Genomic DNA, 17,897 nt, shown 5'->3' on the forward strand with positions numbered 1-17,897 from the left:
AAAAAAAGTGGATAATACAGAGATTTGAACCGTGGAAGAGGAAAACCACAGTTCTAGCTATCTGGCCTACACCACAATCTTTTAATCAGATATATTTGTGTCTGAACAGTCAGTAAGACACTGAAAATGTTTTTTTATGTAACAGGGTGGACTAATCCCAGATTTGAACAGTGGAAGAGGAAAACCACAGTTCTAGTTGTCTGGCCTACCCCAGACTCTTTTAAACATATATATTTGTGTCTAAACAGTCACCGAGACGCTCAAAATGTTTTTTTTATTGAAAAAAACGCAAAAAAGAGGATAATGCAAAGATTTGAACCGTGGAACTGCAAAACCACAGTCCTAGTTATCTGGCCTACACCAGACGCTTTTAAACAGATATATTTGTGTCTGAACAGTTACCGAGACACTTACACTGTTTTTTTATGCAAAAAGGTGGATTACACCCAGATTTGAACCATGGAAGAGGAAAACCACAGTTCTAGTTATATGGCCTACTCCAGACTCTTTTAAACAGATATATTTGTGTCTGAACAGTCACCGAGACACTCAAAATGTTTTTTTTTTCTGAAAAAAGGCAAAAAAGTGGATAATACAGAGATTTAAACCGTGGAACTGCAAAACCACAGTTCTAGTTATCTGGCCTACACCAGAATCTTTTAAACAGATATATTTGTGGGTGAACAGTCAGTAAAACACTCAAAATGTTTTTGTTATTGAAAAAAGGCAAAAAAGTGGATAATACAGAGATTTAAACCGCGGAACTGCAAAACCACAGTTCTAGTTATCTGGCCTACACCAGAATCTTTTAAACAGATATATTTGTGTCTGAATAGTCAGTGAGACACTGAAAATGTTTTTTTTACTGAAAAAAGGCAAAAAAGTGGATAATACAGAGATTTGAACGGTGGAACTGCAAAACCACAGTCCTAGTTATCTGGCCTACACCAGACTCTTTTAAACAGATATATTTGTGTCTGAACAGTCAGCGAGACACTCAAAATGTTTTTTTTTTATGCAAAAAGGTGGATTACACCTAGATTTGAACCGTGGAAGAGGAAAACCACAGTTCTTGTTATCTGGCCTACACTAGACTCTTTTTAACAGATATATTTGTGTCTGAACAGTCAGCGAGACATTCAAAATGTTTTTTTTTATTGAAAAAAGGCAAAAAAGTGGATAATACAGAGATTTGAACCGTGGAAGAGGAAAACCACAGTTCTAGTTATCTGGCCTACACCAGAATCTTTTAATCAGATATATTTGGGTCTGAATAGTCAGCGAGACACTCAAAATATTTTTTTTTATGGAAAAAAGGCAAAAAAGTGGTAATACAGAGATTTGAACTGTGGAACTGCAAAACCACAGTTTTAGTTATCTGGCCTACACCAGAATCTTTTAAACAGATATATTTGTGTCTGAACAGTCAGCGAGACACTCAAAATATTATTTTTTTATTGAAAAAAGGCAAAAAAGTGGATAATACAGAGATTTGAACCGTGGAAGAGGAAAACTACAGTTCTAGTTACCTGGCCTACACCAGACTCTTTTAAACAGATATATTTGTGTCTGGACAGTCAGTGAGACACTCAAAATGTTTTTTGTTATGCAAAAAGGTGGATTACCCCAGATTTGAACCATGGAAGAGGAAAACCACAGGTCTAGTTATCTGGCCTACACCAGAATCCTTTAAACAGATATATTTGTGTCTGAGCAGTCAGCGAGACACTCAAAATGTTTTTTTTATGGAAAAATGGCAAAAAAGTGGATAATACAGAGATTTGAACCGTGGAACTGCAAAACCACAGTTCTAGTTATCTGGCCTACACCAGAATCTTTTAAACAGATATATTTGTGTCTGAACACTCACTGACACACTTAATTTTTTTTTTTGTGGGGGGAATACCAAAAGGTTAATAAGATGGGTATTTGTACTGTCTGACTGAGGGGAAAAAAAAAAGAAGAGGATTTAGATGAAAAAAAAAGTTTTTTCCTGGCCCCTGAGACCTGGTGCTAAGTCTAGCAATTTGAAAAGCAGCACACAGGACTGTAATGCAGTGTTTGTTGGTATAACCACTGCGTCTCCTATACTGCCTGCAAGCCTGATATCTGGGATGGATATTAGTCCTGAGAAGGACTGTTTGATTTTGCAGGCTTTAGAGACCCTACACTACCTATTTCGCAGTATAAATCTCTCCCTAACTCAGCAGCACTCTCCTTACAGCGTCTGATATGGAGCGACTGTATCCAAGATGGCGGCACCCGGTTTTAAATACTCGAGGTGACGCTGTGCGACCAGCCAATCAATGTAATGCCCACAACCAACATAGCAGTGGCATTACAGTGACTGGCTGGCAATCCCTGCATGTTCATTGGCTCTGTAAAGAGCGCCAAACATGCAGGGCGGAGACCCGAACTCCTGCCCGAGTAACCCGGAAATGCTCGGTGCTCGCCAAACATCCCGAGTAGTGAGATGCTCGGGCGAGTACCGAGCAGTGTCGAACATGCTCGCTGAACCCTAGTCATAAACAATATCCCAATCTCTGATGACCCCCACAGAGCAACATCCATTATCATCAAATGGAAAGAACATGGTACCACAACACAAAAGAAGTAGTGGAGGGAAAAGGATGAATCAAAGACAGAAACCTCTATATATTCAATTATAAATTCCTTAATGCACATGTGAAACACCTCCAAAACAGCACAGAGAGGGATTTAACCATATAAATATACTTATTGAAAAATAATTTAATTCACAAAACAACACTCAGATATAAATAGCAGGGTGAAATTTGGGGGTAGAACAGCTAAAAGAAGAAAGGGCAGGATATAGTTGGTAAATCCTGCAAAGAGACCTTCATCCCCTACATGACACTCAATGAGTGATGAGTGTCAGCATAATCTGCCAGCCGAATAAGATTGTAATAATTAAGAAAGCTATATACAGATGGAAAGAACAGATATTTGTGTATATATATCACGAACTGTCGTACATATATCCAGGCACAGACCCAACCATAAGGGTCTCAATCAGTAAACCATAGAAAAATGCTCCATGTGAAAGATGTATAGGTTAATAATGTGGATGTCTAATACAGGAATATAAATATACTGCAGTAGTCTGTTGTCTAAATAGACAGAACATGGAGGCTAATCAATTAAACTATGGTCTCTAAGTGCAATGGGAAAACATACACACCGCACCATCAGTTCAATGCTGATGAAATTAAGTCTCCATTACCTTGAGTCATGCTGGGAAGATATATGATGGCGTGGGAGGGAATGCTGGGATGTACAACAGCCTCGATGCGCTTTTCCCCGGAAGCGGCTTCGTCAGGAGGTATTGAACTGGTGCGGTGTGTATGTTTTCCCATTGCACTTACAGCCCATAGTTTAATTCCATGGAATACATTCCATGGAAGTGGCCTTTACGGAAGAGTGGGCAATAAAAAGCCTTCACTTACCCACAAAAATTGTAAGACTATTTTGATTTTGCAAAAGACATGTGAGAGACTCCCCAAATGTATGAATAAAGGTGCTGTGGTCATATGAGACCAAAATTGAACTTTTTGGCCATCAAGGTAAACTCTATATCTGGCGTCAAACCAAATCAGCTCATCACCCCGAGAACACCATCCTCACAGTGAAACAGTGGTGGCAGCATCATGCTGTGACGTGCACTATGCTCCCCGACTTCCCGGGCATGCGCAAAGTGCCGCTCACATAGTTCATCCCGGCCCGTCTCTCTGTGCACTGCGCCACAGGGTTCTATTGCGCAGGCGCTGGGGAGTCATTGTCACTTTGTCAGGGCCCTGTGACGTGCAGGGGAGGGGGGGATATTATAACTAAGCATATAGGCGGGGATTTCGAGAAATAATAAACAGATAGGCGGGGATTTCTTGGCGTCCGGGGGATGCCAAGCCGTGCAAAACAGAGATTATATAAACAGATTTCTCTGCAATCAAACTTCTACCCTGGGCCATACAGGTATGTATAGATTTACTTTTCTATAACCTGTATGCCCATAGTAGAGGTCTGGTATCGCTCAGGGGGGTGACAGATTCCCTTTAAGGGGAAATGAGTACATTTTTTGCAGTGGCCTAGTCAAAGCCCAGACCTTAATCCAATTGAGAATCTGTGGTCAGACTTGAAAATTGCTGTTCACCAGAGTAAACCATCTAACTTCAAGGAGCTGGAGCAGTTTTGCCTTATGGAATGGGCAAAAATCCCAGTGGCAGGATGTGGAAAGCTAATAGAGACTTATCCAAAGTGACTTGCAGCTGTAATTGTCACAAAAAGAGGCTCTACAAAGTACTGACTTTAGGAGGGTGAATAATTATGCACACTGAAGTTTTCAGTTGTTTTGTCCCATTTGTTGTTTGCTTCACAATAAAAGAAAACCAAATGTTCACAGTTTTAGGCATGTTCTTTACATGAATTGATGCAAACTTGCAAAACAAAACAGTGAAATTCCAGGTTGTGAGGTTGAAAAACATGAAAAATGCCATGGGGATGAATAATTTCGCAAGCCACTGTATCTTGACTTTGCAAAGGCATTTCATATTGTACCACATAACAGCCTCATGCTCCAGAAGCAGGGACTAGGGAAACTATGTGCAGTTGGGTAAGGAACTGGCTAAAAGACAGGAAATGGCTCACAGAAAAGGACAAAAATTCAAAAAACATCATAGAAAACAAAAGGCTTACCAACACCAGGTCAGATTACCATTGTACTAGCAGGTTGCAATGGAAGAGAAAGAGACCACCATTAGGCTGAAAACAAGAAGAAATCCATCAGAGAAATAGTAGAAATATTAGAAGTGGCCAAATTAACAGTTTGGTACATTCTGCAAAAAAAAAGAGCGCACTGGTGAGCTTGGGAATTCAAAAAGGCCTGGAAGTCCACAGAAGACAACAGTGATGGATGATCGCAGAATCCTTTCCATGATGAGGAAAAACCCCTTCACAACATCCACCCAAATGAAAAACACTCTCCCGGAAGTAGATGTTTCAGTATCTAAGCTTACCATAAAGAGAAGATTTAAAGACAACAAATACAAAGGGTTCACCACAAGGTGCAAACCATTAATCAGCTTTAAAAGAAGGCAAGATTCCAAAAAAATCTAAAGAAGCCAGACCAGTTCTGGAAAAACATTCTTTGGACAGATGAAACTAAGATCAACCTGTACCAGAATGATGGGAAGAAGAAAGTATGGAGAAGGCTTGGGACAGCTCATGATCCAGAGCAAACCACATCCTCTGTAAAACATGGTGAAGGCCCTTTGATGGTACGGCATGCATGGCTTCCAATGGCACTGGGTCACTAGTGTTTAGGGATGATGTGACTGAAGACAGAAGCAGCCGGGTGAATTCTTACATGTACAGGACTATATTTTGTGCTCAGATTCAACCAAATGCAGCAAGTTTGATTGGATGGCGCATCATGGTACAGATGAACAGTGACCCAAAACATACTGCGAAAGCAACCCAGGAGTTTTTAAGGCAAAGAAGTGGAATATTCTGCATTGGCCAAATCAATCCAAACCCCAACGAGCATGCATTTCACATGCTTAAAACAAAGCTTAACGCAGAAAGACCCACAAACAAACAACAACTGAAGTCAACTGCAGTAATGACCTGGCAGAGCATCACAATGGAAAAAATACAGCGTTTGGTGGCGTCCATAGCTTTCAGACTTCAGGCAGTCATTGCCTGCAAAGGATTCTCTACAAAGTATTACAAGTTAACATTTTATCTACAGTTGTGCTTAAAAGTTTACATACCCCGGCAGAATTTTTCCTTTCTTGGCCTTGTTTCAGAGAATATGAATGATAACCAAAAAACGTTTTCTCCACTGATCGTTATTGGTTGGGTAAAGCCATTTATTGTCAAACTACTGTGTTTTCTCCTTTTAAATCTTAATGACAACCAAAAACATCCAAATTATCCTGATCAAAAGTTCACATACCCCAGTTCTTAATACCGTGTATTGCCCCATCTGTGTATACATATACAGCGGCAGAAATAAGCAATGAACACTTCACCAATTTTCAACTAATTATATTTCTAAAGGTGCTATTGACATGAAATTCTCACCAGATGTCGGTAACAACTAGTGTTAAGCGAGCACTAAAATGCTCGGGTGCTCGAAGCTCGGGCCGAGCTCGCCGTGATACTCGGGTGCTCGACCCGAGCAGCGAGCCCAATGTTAGTCTATGGGAGACCCGAGCATTTTTGCGGCGGCACCCCCGGCAGTCTTTTAAAAGCCTACAAAAGTGCCCAAAACGATAGTGACAGTGTTCAAATGACATGGGGACAGCATGGGGATCGCTCCAGGAAGCATTTCTGACCCCCAGGTCACTGCTGTCAACAACATGGTCAGAGGTATTAAGCCACTTTTAAGGGCTCACAATAAAACATTCAAAAACTAAACTGAAACTGCTTTCCTGTGAAATATGTTAAGGAAGTTCCTTTCCAGGGTAAAGACTTGTGTATAAGGTAAAATAAATAACCCAAAAAAAATTACTCCTCCACAGCTTGGGCTATTTTCACAAGTAGCATTTTTTATGCGTTTTTGCACTTTTGCATTGCTTTCAACCGTGACAAATGCATTCACCGGGAAATGTCATTTTAACATTTTACAACCTTATCTGGCCATGTGCTGTGTGACACATGCATACAATGCTAAAATACATGGGAACAACATGGGGAAGACCCCTGGAAGCATCTCTGACACCCAGGTCACTGCCTAAAAGTGTGCCCATCAGAAGTCATCCTTGCCGCATCAGAAGATGCAGACTTGCAACTATCCCAGTGCAAGTTCTTGTTCCAGGGCACTGTTCAATTGTACCTCCCCCATTCCTTGCAATGCAAGCGCAAATATGCAGCCAACCACCCACCCACCCCCAGGCTGCAATACCATACTGCTTGCTTTCACTTGAAATTGGGCCTTTTAGGCATGTGGAGGCGGAATCTGACCACCACGTCATGGCTGCGTTGGCGGCCTGGAATCCATACTCAGTCCCCAGCCGCCCGGCGGTCGGGTGTCTACACTCGGTCCCCAGCCACCAGGGGGCAGCAGGGTGTCCATACTCAGTCCCCAGCCGCTTGGGGGCAGCCGGGTGTCCATAAATGGTCCCTAGCCACCCCTATTTCTCCTTGGAACATCCCCCCACACACTTTTCTTTGCCCGGCCTGCTTTAGGGCAACATTGGACGAGCCCACCAGAGAACCAGACTCCTCCGGTGGGCCCTGGCTTCTCCATTAGGGGAGTTGAGAGTGCCAAGGTGAAGAGCATGATGATGATAGAAGTTAGTAACTCGCCCCCTGGGCCGTGGGGCACTCGGAACCAGACTTCAGGGCAATGCTGGGAGTAGTAGTGGCGACCCGGTTCCGTGGCTCAGGGTGGTCAGACCAGTGGTAGTCTGCTATGTGCTGTAGGTAATGTCCGACTACGCCACCCGTGGATTGCGGTCAGGGCTAACCGCCGCTGCAGTGCAGACCGCTGGGGCTGATATAACTGTGCAGCACTGAATAGTTCAACTCCCCACGGGAGGAGTATGGCCCCAGGGCAGAATATATAATGAATGATGGAGGGGATGATTCCGACCACGATAGCCAGGAAACGGAGGCCTCTTAAACAGTTCAGGGTCTTTATTAGAACAGGTAATATGACCCAGAAACAGGCCCGGCAAGGAGGGGGCCTGGATGTCTGAGAGCAAGTGGGAGGCTGGCCCTGGTCAGGGTGAGGGTGTAGGCCTACCGTGCTCTCTGTGCTCCTTCTGGCTATTTCCCTCCTTGTAGTGTAACAGCCCACGTTCCCGAGCTCTCCGTGTCCTCTCGCCCGTATGGCTTGCAACTTGGGTCACTTTCTACTCCCGGCCTGGAACGGCTTTGCTGGTCCCTTCTGCTGTGGCGGAGACTCCGGCTTCTTAGGCCAAGGAACATACAGTCCCCTGTGGACTGGTTATCTGCTGTAGGACGTGGAATCCTCACAGCCTCAGACACCAAAGTCTGGTAGATTAGTCTCTTCGTCTGCCAGGACAGGCGCACTTCACCTCTTGTCCCTGGCTCGTGGCTCTCCTACTGCCACACGTCCCCTTAGGCTGCAACACAACCGTCTGTCCCTGCTCTGGGACACTTCTCTATCCAGAGACAGGTTGTCCAGTTCTCTCTAACCCTGCCCCCAGCTCCAGCTTTTATAGGGGCAGCCTGCTCCCCCTACTGGCTTGGGACAGGAGGTGCTGCATGCTAATGGTCCTTGACTAGAGGACCTCCCCCTTGCTCTCAGACACAGCTTTATTATATTTGTGGCATCCAGGCCAGGGTGACACATTCCCCCCTAGTAAAATTTAGTACTTCGGGACTAAACAAGAAACAAGAATAATATGCATGACCATAAAACATTAGTAGACAAACGACGCACAAGTTGAGTTCTTAAGGTCACAGTGTGGTCTGTGACCGGGTGTCCATATCACCAACACAACGGGTAGCCTTAACCAGGTGGGGGTCTGTCCTAGCCCCAAGTCCTTTACAGTCTTAGCTCATTCCTTGGTTAGGCTCCGAACGCCGTCCATACAAAGTCCCGGTTCTTAAAAGTCCATAACCTTTGAGTCCGTATGGTAACTGCAAGAAACTGAAATACACAATTACTTACCATGCATGTAACTTTGCAAACATTTCAACACTTGGCAACAGGGTTATTTACAGTTTTAGTGCACCCTATATTCTCCAGCGAGCGGGTATCTGCCCCTTTGTGCTCCTGGTTGACCTCCTTAATCCACTGTCTGGTGGTGGACTGACCTGGCTTTCCCCACTAGCGTTAGGGGTACAGCTACCAGCTGGACTTTCAGGCAGGGCAGGCAGCTGTCTGCGGGTCCTTTGGCTTACCGCAGGCATGGCAGGCTCACTGTCAGCAGAGGGTTGATTCTCCTGGGCTGCTGGTACCGGCTCTTCTGCCTCTGGAACTGCTTGCTCTTCTTCACCTTCCTGCTCTGGTGTAGGTTGTTGCTGAGCCAGTTGCAGGAAATGCAGGACGGGTACCACTATGGCATCGTTTATTCGAGTCCAGGACTGAGGAAACTCTCCGAGAACGGTGCTGATCATTTCTTCCTTGTCCTCTGCAGGTTCAAGGTCACTTTGATCCTCTTCTGCACTACGGCGTTGCTCGGGGCACCTTTTTAGGTGGTCTCTGGAGACGGTACTAGTGGTTTCTCCTCCATCCCTGGTGATCACGCACACCTTCGGGTTGTCGTGGTCAGACTGCAGTACGGTGTAGGGATCCCTTTCCCACTGGTCGTCCAACTTATGTAGCCTTCTCTTTTGCTTCAGGACCTGCTCACCAGGTTCTAGGGGACCAGCAGGGGCATGTTGGTTGAAGAGTCTTTCTTGACTTTCCCTCACCTGGGCCAGGCTCTTCTCCACACTCTCCTGTACCTTCTTGTACTGCAGTCGCCTTTCTGTATCCCAGTCGGCATCTGGGGAGGTGTCCTCAGGTGTTAGGACTCCCATCTCCAGATCTATGGGCAGCTTACCTGGTCTGGCTCACATCAGGTAAGCCGGGGTGCAGTTTGTAGCATTCACCGGGATATGGTTGTATATGTCTATTAGGTCCGGCCGTTTTTCTGGCCACAGGCTGCGTTCCTCCAGGGGCAACGTCTTCAGGAGATCAATGACTATATTGTTCATTTTCTAACACATCCCGTTGGTTTGTGGGTGGTAAGGCGTTGTACGAATCTTCTTACAGCCATAGAGGTTGCAGAACTCTTGGAAGATTTCGACTTCGAACGCTGTACCCTGGTCTGTCAGGACCTGCTCCGGATACCCGTGTGAATGGCAGAAGTATTGCTGGAAGGCTCTGGCCGCCGTTTGGGCTGTCAAGTCTTTCACCGGGACCACCACTAGAAAACGGGAATAGTGGTACACGATTGTCAGGGCGTAGATGTATCCTGACCGACTCAGAGCCAATTTGACGAGGTCCAGAGCTACCAGCTCAAGAGGCTGCTGGGTGACGATGGGCTTCAAGGGTGTGTTCTGGCTGGTGCGGTCTTTTCTCCTTAAGTTACAAGGGCCACAGTCCCTGCACCACTTCTCTACAGCCCCTCTCATGCTGACCCAAAAGAACCGTCCTCTTAGCAGGAACTCCAGTTTCTTCCAACCAAAGTGCCCCGCTCTGTCATGGTAAGCCCCCGGACCATAGCTGCATCCCACCTTGGGACCACGACTTGCCAGGTCAACTCGTGTGTCCAGTGGTTGACTAGTCTTCTGCACAGCTTGCCTTCATAGAGGAACAGCTTGCTCTTCTCTTTCCATAGCTGCTTGGCTTCCTCTGGAGCATCCGGATCTAAGCGGGCGTCTTCTTGGGTCTCGGCCCAGCTGTGGTGAGGTAGGGGATTGAACATAACAGTTGTTAAATCTTCCTCTTTGAAGCGGTGGGAGTATTGAGCGGCCCCATACCGGTGAAACGTGGGGAGTTCTACCTCCCCCAGCTCTTCTGGGTCTTCGTCACCTTCAGGTAAGTGAGGCATTCTCGACAGGGAGTCAGCATTGGCATTGGTTTTGCCTGCCCAGTACTTGATCACGAAGTCATAATTGGAGAGACGGGCCATCCACCGCTGTTCCAGGGCACCAAGTCTTGCACTGTCTAGGTGTGTTAACGGGTTGTTGTCCGTGTACACAGTGAACTTTGCGGAGGCCAGGTAATGCTTGAAGCATTCCGTTACGGCCCACACCACCGCCAAGAATTCTAGCTTGAAGGACCTGTAATTCTCCGGGTTCCTCTCGGTGGGCCTCAGCTTCCGGCTGGCGTCCGCGATCACCCTTTCTCTGCCCTGTTGGTTTTGTGACAGTACGGCTCCCAGTTCCACATTACTGGCGTCTGTGTGGAGACTAAAAGGCTGGCCATAATCAGGGTAGGCCAGGATCTCATCCCCTGTGAGGGCTATCTTCAACTGATGGAAGGACTCCTCTTCCGGTTTATCCCACTTGAAGAGTGGCTTTTGGCTTCTGGACTTAGACTGTCCTATCAGGAGGTCCTGCATAGGAGCTGCCATCTTAGTGAACCCGGGGATGAACCTTCGGTAGTAGCCTACCAACCCGAGGAATTGCCTCACTTCCTTGATGTTCGAGGGGCTTGGCCACCTCTTGATTGCTGTGACCTTGTCAGGGTCGGGGGCTACTCCTTCCGCACTTACCACATGCCCTAGGTACTGGACCTTTGGTTTCAACAGGTGACACTTTGATGGTTTCACCTTCAGGCCATAGCCTGCCAGGGCTTCGAACACCTCAGCCAGGTGCTTTAGATGGTCCTCGTAAGTCTTCGAATAGATGATCACGTCGTCCAGGTAAAGGAGGACCGTCTCGAAGTTTCGGTGCCCTAGACAGCATTCCATCAGCCTCTGGAAGGTCCCTGGTGCGTTGCAGAGCCCGAAGGGCATACAGTTGAACTCGCTCAGTCCCATCGGGGTGGTGAAGGCGGTCTTCTCCTTGTCAGCCTCTGCCACAGGAACCTGTCAGTACCCGCTAGTAAGGTCCAAAGTAGAAAAGAAGTTAGCTGATTTTAGTGCGGCTAAAGACTCCTCTATTCTAGGCAGCGGATATGCGTCTTTGTGGGTGATACGGTTGATTTGTCTATAGTCCACGCACATTCTCATGGTGCCGTCTTTCTTTTTTTACCAGAACCAGGGGGGCTTCCCAGGGGCTACAGCTATCTCTAATGACCCCAGCTTCTTTCATTTCCCGCAGCATACCCTTGGCGTTCTGATAATGTGCAGGGGGTACAGGCCTGTGTCTCTCTTTTATTGGTGGGTGGCTCCCCGTGGTGATATGGTGTTCTATCCCTTTTACTCTGCCGAAGTCTAGCGGGTGCTTACTAAAAATTCTCTCGTACTCCTGGACCACCCGGTAGACTCCTTGTTTTTGGTGCAGGGGAGTGGAGTCAGTACCCACATGGAGTTTCTGGCACCAGTCCTCCTTTTGTTTCTGGGAGCCATTACCCTGTGCCTGTGGAGATGGAGGCAAAGGCTCCACTGCCCTGATAGCTTTGTGTTCGACAACAAACAGTTTGGCAAGTGTAGCGTACCTGGGTAAGTGTACCTCTCTCTCCCCAATGTTGAGAATGCGAACGGGCACCCTCCCATTACGGACATCAACCACCCCCCGGGCTGTCAAAATGGTGGGCCTGCTGTCTGAGTACACGGGTTCTACCATGGCTTGGTAGTCTCTACCTCTCAACCCGATTGCAGTCCGACACCAGATCATCATTTCACTTTTGGGAGGCATGGAAATGGGGAATGGGTCACTCATTCTTACGCTACCGATCTCACCTCCAGACAGTTCTACCTGCTGCCGTCTCATCAGGGCTTTTAACTCTTTGTTGAGGACTCTCTGTTGGCTGGAACTAGCATTCACCGCCACCTGTTGTAGAATTACAATTACCTCTGAAAGACAATTTTCAATCACATTAGTACCCACGGTTATTTTAGGGTGACTTTCACGATGGTCAATGTCCACAATAATCACTCCCTGTGCCGGCAGTTCAACTTTACCAATCTTAATGGTCATCTCTTTGAACCCCATCTGCGGCGCGGGCAAGCCATTACTGGCGATGATGCTCAAGTCACTGTCTGGATACCGTGTTATATCAGCATTAGTGTTGAGCCACCCCCGTAGTGTTCGAGTTCGGTTCGGTTCGTCGAACACCCGTGTGTTCGCCGAACTGTTCGTCGAACTGTTCGTCGAACACCTTCGAACACCGTTAAAACCAATGGCAGGCAAACAAAAACACATAGAAACACATAGAAAACACCTTCAAAGGTGTCCAAAAGCTGACAAACTGCTCAGAAGACATAACTAACACATGGAAAAGTGACAAGTACATATAGTCATGCGAAAATAAAAGAGGTGGAGGAGTAAAAGGAGGGGGAGACACAGATATAGGCATGTCATGCCCTTCTAAAATCCAAAAAGTGAGAAGCCGACACGGCCAGTCCGCTCCTGCCCGTGCCACCTCCGTGTCGCCGGGTTTGTGCCAGAGCCGCGGTGAACCCTGACGGCCAGCCCCCCTCTCCCAATACTGGTGCCTGTCCGCTGGTGGGTCGAGCGAGCCCCCCTGTGGTGGAGGCAGCTCTAAGCTTTTTAATTTAAATTGTCTCTCTAATTTGAATGAATACACTTTAAATCCATTTACAAGGATTTATTGGAGGGCAAGTCTCATGCCAGCAGCTGCGGTAATTCCAGCTCCAGTAGCGTCCACTAAAGCTGCTGCAGTTAAAAAGCTTTTATAAGGATCGAGCTCGGCTGTCCACCACAAGGCATCCTACTGCCAGTCCCAGCCCCTATGCCTTGGGGTGCCTCCTGATGCTCTTCACTAAGTATCCCATGGTCCCGAAGCATTTCCTTTGAAAAAATTAAGTGTCTAAACTAGAGGTGGTGCAGCTTGCTTAACAGCCGGGATAATCCGCTGACTAGCAGACACTGCTACTAGGCACAAAGTATTTCCTGGGCTAGATGCAGTTATAAATTTGTAATTAGATACTCTCGTTGGATGCTGAGAAAGCATTCCATAGAGTCTCCTGGCACGCCATATATGATTCTCTTAAAAAGCTTGGGGTAGGGGTCTAGGGGACCCTTTTATAGCCAAAATCACGGCCCTGTATCGCAATACGTCACCTAGGCTGAAGATAAATGGAACTGTAGCACCCTGAGGGCTCGGTTGCTACAGACGTATTGCACCTCACCCAGAGGTGTGATATCTCACTCTCAGGTAAGGATGGAGTGTGGATCAGGACCCGACACCTGCATGCATTACACCACATTGCCGTGGGGCAGGGTGACCAATATGCCCCTGAGATGGGCACGACAGTCCCTGTCCCTGGCTGGAGTGGGGGGAGGGAACACTGAGGAAGGGGAACCCTGTAGTGCAGGAGCAGGGAGGAAGCAGTTCCTGGGTGCATTGAGAAGGGAGTATAAAAGGTGGGCACCATCTTAGTTCAGTGCAGAGAAGTCTGAGCAGAAGTGGCAGGGAGCAGGGGCTCTGCATGAGCTCTGCTCCGGAGGCGGGCCTAGTAACAGAGGCCCAGGCCTGGAAGAGGGAGAAGGAAGGAAGAGGAGCGGAGAAGGCTCCAGGAACGAGGAATGAAGGGATCCCAGGGGTGCGGACGGGCGAGTCGCCACCGCACGCCCGAATCAACCTGCGTGGAGGGGTCAGGCCAAAGGGGGAGACCGGTCCCCGAACTAGTGGAGGCAGGAAACGACCCTCAGCTAGAAACCGGAGGCTCTGACATTTTATGTGGCGCAGCCCCTCGCTACACCCGCTAGGAAGGCACCACATAGGGTCAGGGAAACTGGCGCCAAGTTTACCAAGAGGAGGCCCGAGGCAGCCGGACAGAAGTGTTGGTAAGAAAGGCCAGACAAAGGACACACAAAGGGGGTCCTGTGAAGTGCTCCAAAGTTATCTGGGAGTTGTCTGAGCCCCTCACCTGGTGAGCACAGTACGACGTGGGCAGCCGTTACCTGCAGACGTGGTCTGGATAATAAGAACTGTGAGTAAAGGCCCTGAACTGCATCACTGACTCCGTGTCATTACTGCTGCTGCCCTGCACCATCACCCCCATCCTCCGCATACACTGCCCTGAGGCTATACTCCTCCCGTGGGGAGTTATGCTACGCTCTGCTGCACCCACAACACCAGCCTCAGCGGTCTGCCCTGTAGCGGCGGTTCACTCTGACCGCAATCCACTGGTGGCGTAGTCGGACATTTAAACATCAAAACCACATAAATAGTTCCGCCACTGGTTTGACCGCCCTGAGCCACGGAACCGGGTCGCCGCCACGAAGACTACAACCACCAGCATCCACCAAAAAGGGTCCGGCTCCGGGTGTCCCAAGGCCCAGGGGGTGCGTCAGAACATTTTCATCACCTTTCACAATCACCAATGGGACAAGGCAGTGATGTCCTCTGTCCCCTCTCTTATACATCCTAGTGACGGAGCACCTGCTCTCATCAATTCGCCATAACCCCAATATTAGGTGGATTGAGGTGGGAGGCACCGAGTACAAGTGCTCTCTATTTGCTGATGATGTCCTAGTATATATCACTCAATCACATATATCCATCCATGCTGTTATGGCTGAAATAGATCACTTTGTTACATGGTAAAATTTTAAAATCAATGCAGCGAAGTCTGAGGCCCTCGATGTCTCCCTCCCCAAATCCATATAGGATTCCATCCAGTCCAACTTTCCCTTTGCCTGGCCCTCACAGGGTATCAAATACTTAGGAATTCCTATTCATAGAGACCTCTCCCATCTATGTTATCTTAATTTTGGGCCCTTTATTGAACAACTCCATACAGACCACGGTTGGCAAGTTAGAACTGTAAGATTCACTACGTGAACCACTGGTGTTTTGTGGAAAAGCACATGTACACTGCGTTCCAAATTATTATGCAAAAAGTGTTTAGGAGTGATAAGGGAAGAATTTGTTTGTTTGTCAGTTAAACTCATTGATGGTGATGTGTGTCAGGGCTCTTTATATCACTGTAAGCAATTGCAGACACCTGTGCTAATTAGTTTGGCAGGTGTGTCCAATGAAAGGCAAGACTACTTAAGAAGGCTCTCTCACATTATTAAGCAGCCTACATTTTCTGCCAAAATGGGAAAGAAAAAGGATGTGTCGGCTGCTGAGAAGCAACAAATTGTGGAGTGTTTAGGTCAAGGCATGACTACAATCAACATTGTGCGATGATCAGGATGAAGTGTCTTGGCAATCAAGAAGTATGTAGCTGATTCACAGTACACATGTGTGCGTGCTGATAAGGGCAAATTGAGGACTCTTTCCTACAGGCAATTACGTCAGGTTGAAAGAGCAGCGGCAAAAAAGCCTTGTCATAGCAGCAGACAAGTTTTTGAAGCTGCTTGTGCCTCCAACGTCCCCCGAACAACAAGATGCAGGGTCCTTCAGAGGTTTGCAGCTGTGCATGCGCCATCCTGTCGACCTCCTCTATCCACTTCACACAAGCAGAAACGGCTCCAGTGGGCCAAACATTACATGAAGACTGATTTCAAAACTGTTTTGTTCACGGATGAGTGCCGTGCAGCGCTCGATGGTCCAGATGGATGGAGTGGAGGATGGCTGGTTGATGGACACCCCACGCAAACACGGCTACAGCGCCAACAAGGAGGAGGTGGAGTAATGTTTTGGGCTGGAATCATGGGGAGAGAGATTGTCGGCCCCTTTAGGATCCCTGAAGGCGCTAAAGATGAACTCCATAATGTATGTGGATTTTCTCAAACAGCACTTCCTGCCATGGTTCAAGAAGAAGAACCGTGTATTTCACAGCAAGATCATTTTTCTGCATGATAATGCACCATCTCATGCTGCACATAAAACATCTGCATCTCTGGCTGATATGGGCATAAAAGGGGACAAACTTATGGTGTGACCCCCATGCTCCCCTGACCTCTACCCCATTCAGAACCTTTGGAGCATCATTAAAAGGAGTGTCTATGATGGCGGGAGGCAGTTCACATCTAAGCAACAGCTCTGGGAGGGTATTCTGTCCTCATGCAAAACAATTGAAGCAGAAACCATCCAAAACCTGACAAATTCAATGGACGAGAGAGTTCAGAAGCTCCTTTCGAACAAGGGGTCCTATGTGAAAATGTAACATCACCTAGAATAAAGTTTTGAGTTGAAAACTGTTTGATTTCAGTTTCTAACAACCTGCTAATGCTTATAATTTCAAAAATGACCATTTTTTTGGTCTTTATTAAAATGAAAAGGTTGATCGAAAAGTTTGGGGGATCTAAGAGTGTGGCAACCCAGTAGTCATGATTACTTCGAATTCTGACAATATGAGGGTCATGCTGCAGGTAGTGCAGCAAGAAGGCACTTATGTGCCTTGCGCATCTCGGAGCCCCAAAATTATTTTCCGGGCTAGATGCAGCTAAAAATTATTTTTAATTTTAAATCTGGTGAAGCTTTAGTATAGATGGCCTAATAGGATCAGTGCTGCACACTGCTACAAAGCCCAAATTATTTTCCAGTCAAGATACAGATAAACATGATTAGTAATTTGAAAGCTTAAAACGGTTGGTAGGGTGATTTTAACCAATCATCAAGCTTTTACTCTCCCCAGGATGACACAGGGGTAGAAAAGTCGTTTCGGATCCATGATTTGTTCATCTTTATGAACGTGAGTCTGTCTACATTATCAGTGGAGAGCCGCGTGCGCTTATCTGTCAGCACACCACCAGCAGCGCTGAACATACGTTCAGACAGAACGCTGGCTGCGGGGCATGACAAGATCTCCAAGGCGTAAGTGGCTAGCTCCGGCCATTTATCCAGATTGGAAGCCCAAAAAGAGCAAGGGTCCAGTGACACAGTCGTGGCTTCAATGTTTACTTGGAGATACTCCTGTACCATCGTCTCTAGGCGTTGACTATGTGTCAGACTTCTTGTCTCCTGTGGCCTTGCAAAGGATGGGCTAAAAAAGTGGTGAAATGATTCCGCAAAATTGATGTTACCAGCAGATACTGTGGTTCTGTTATGGTTTGAGTGCTGAACACTTGACGGTCCCACGGTTGGCAAGTTGGAACTGTGAGATTCACTACGTGCACCACTGGTATTTTGTGGAAAAGCACATGTAAGATTCTGCAACAGTCTCTGCTGATACTCCTGCATGCATGCATCCCTTTCTATGGCAGGAATAATTTCTGCAAATTTACTTTTGTACCGGGGATCTAACAGTGTGGCAACCCAGTAGTCAGGATTATTTCTAATTCTCACAATTCGAAGGTCATGTTGCAGGTAGTGCAGCAAGAAGGCACTCATGTGTGTTGCGCATCCAGGAGCACCAAGTCCCTGTTGTGTTGGTGGCGAGGTAACAATCATG

The sequence above is a fragment of the Phyllobates terribilis genome, unplaced genomic scaffold, assembly GCF_046119375.1.
Source record: "Phyllobates terribilis strain yellow unplaced genomic scaffold, ASM4611937v1 Scaffold_8__6_contigs__length_399053987, whole genome shotgun sequence".
Classification (NCBI taxonomy): Eukaryota; Metazoa; Chordata; class Amphibia; order Anura; family Dendrobatidae; genus Phyllobates; species Phyllobates terribilis.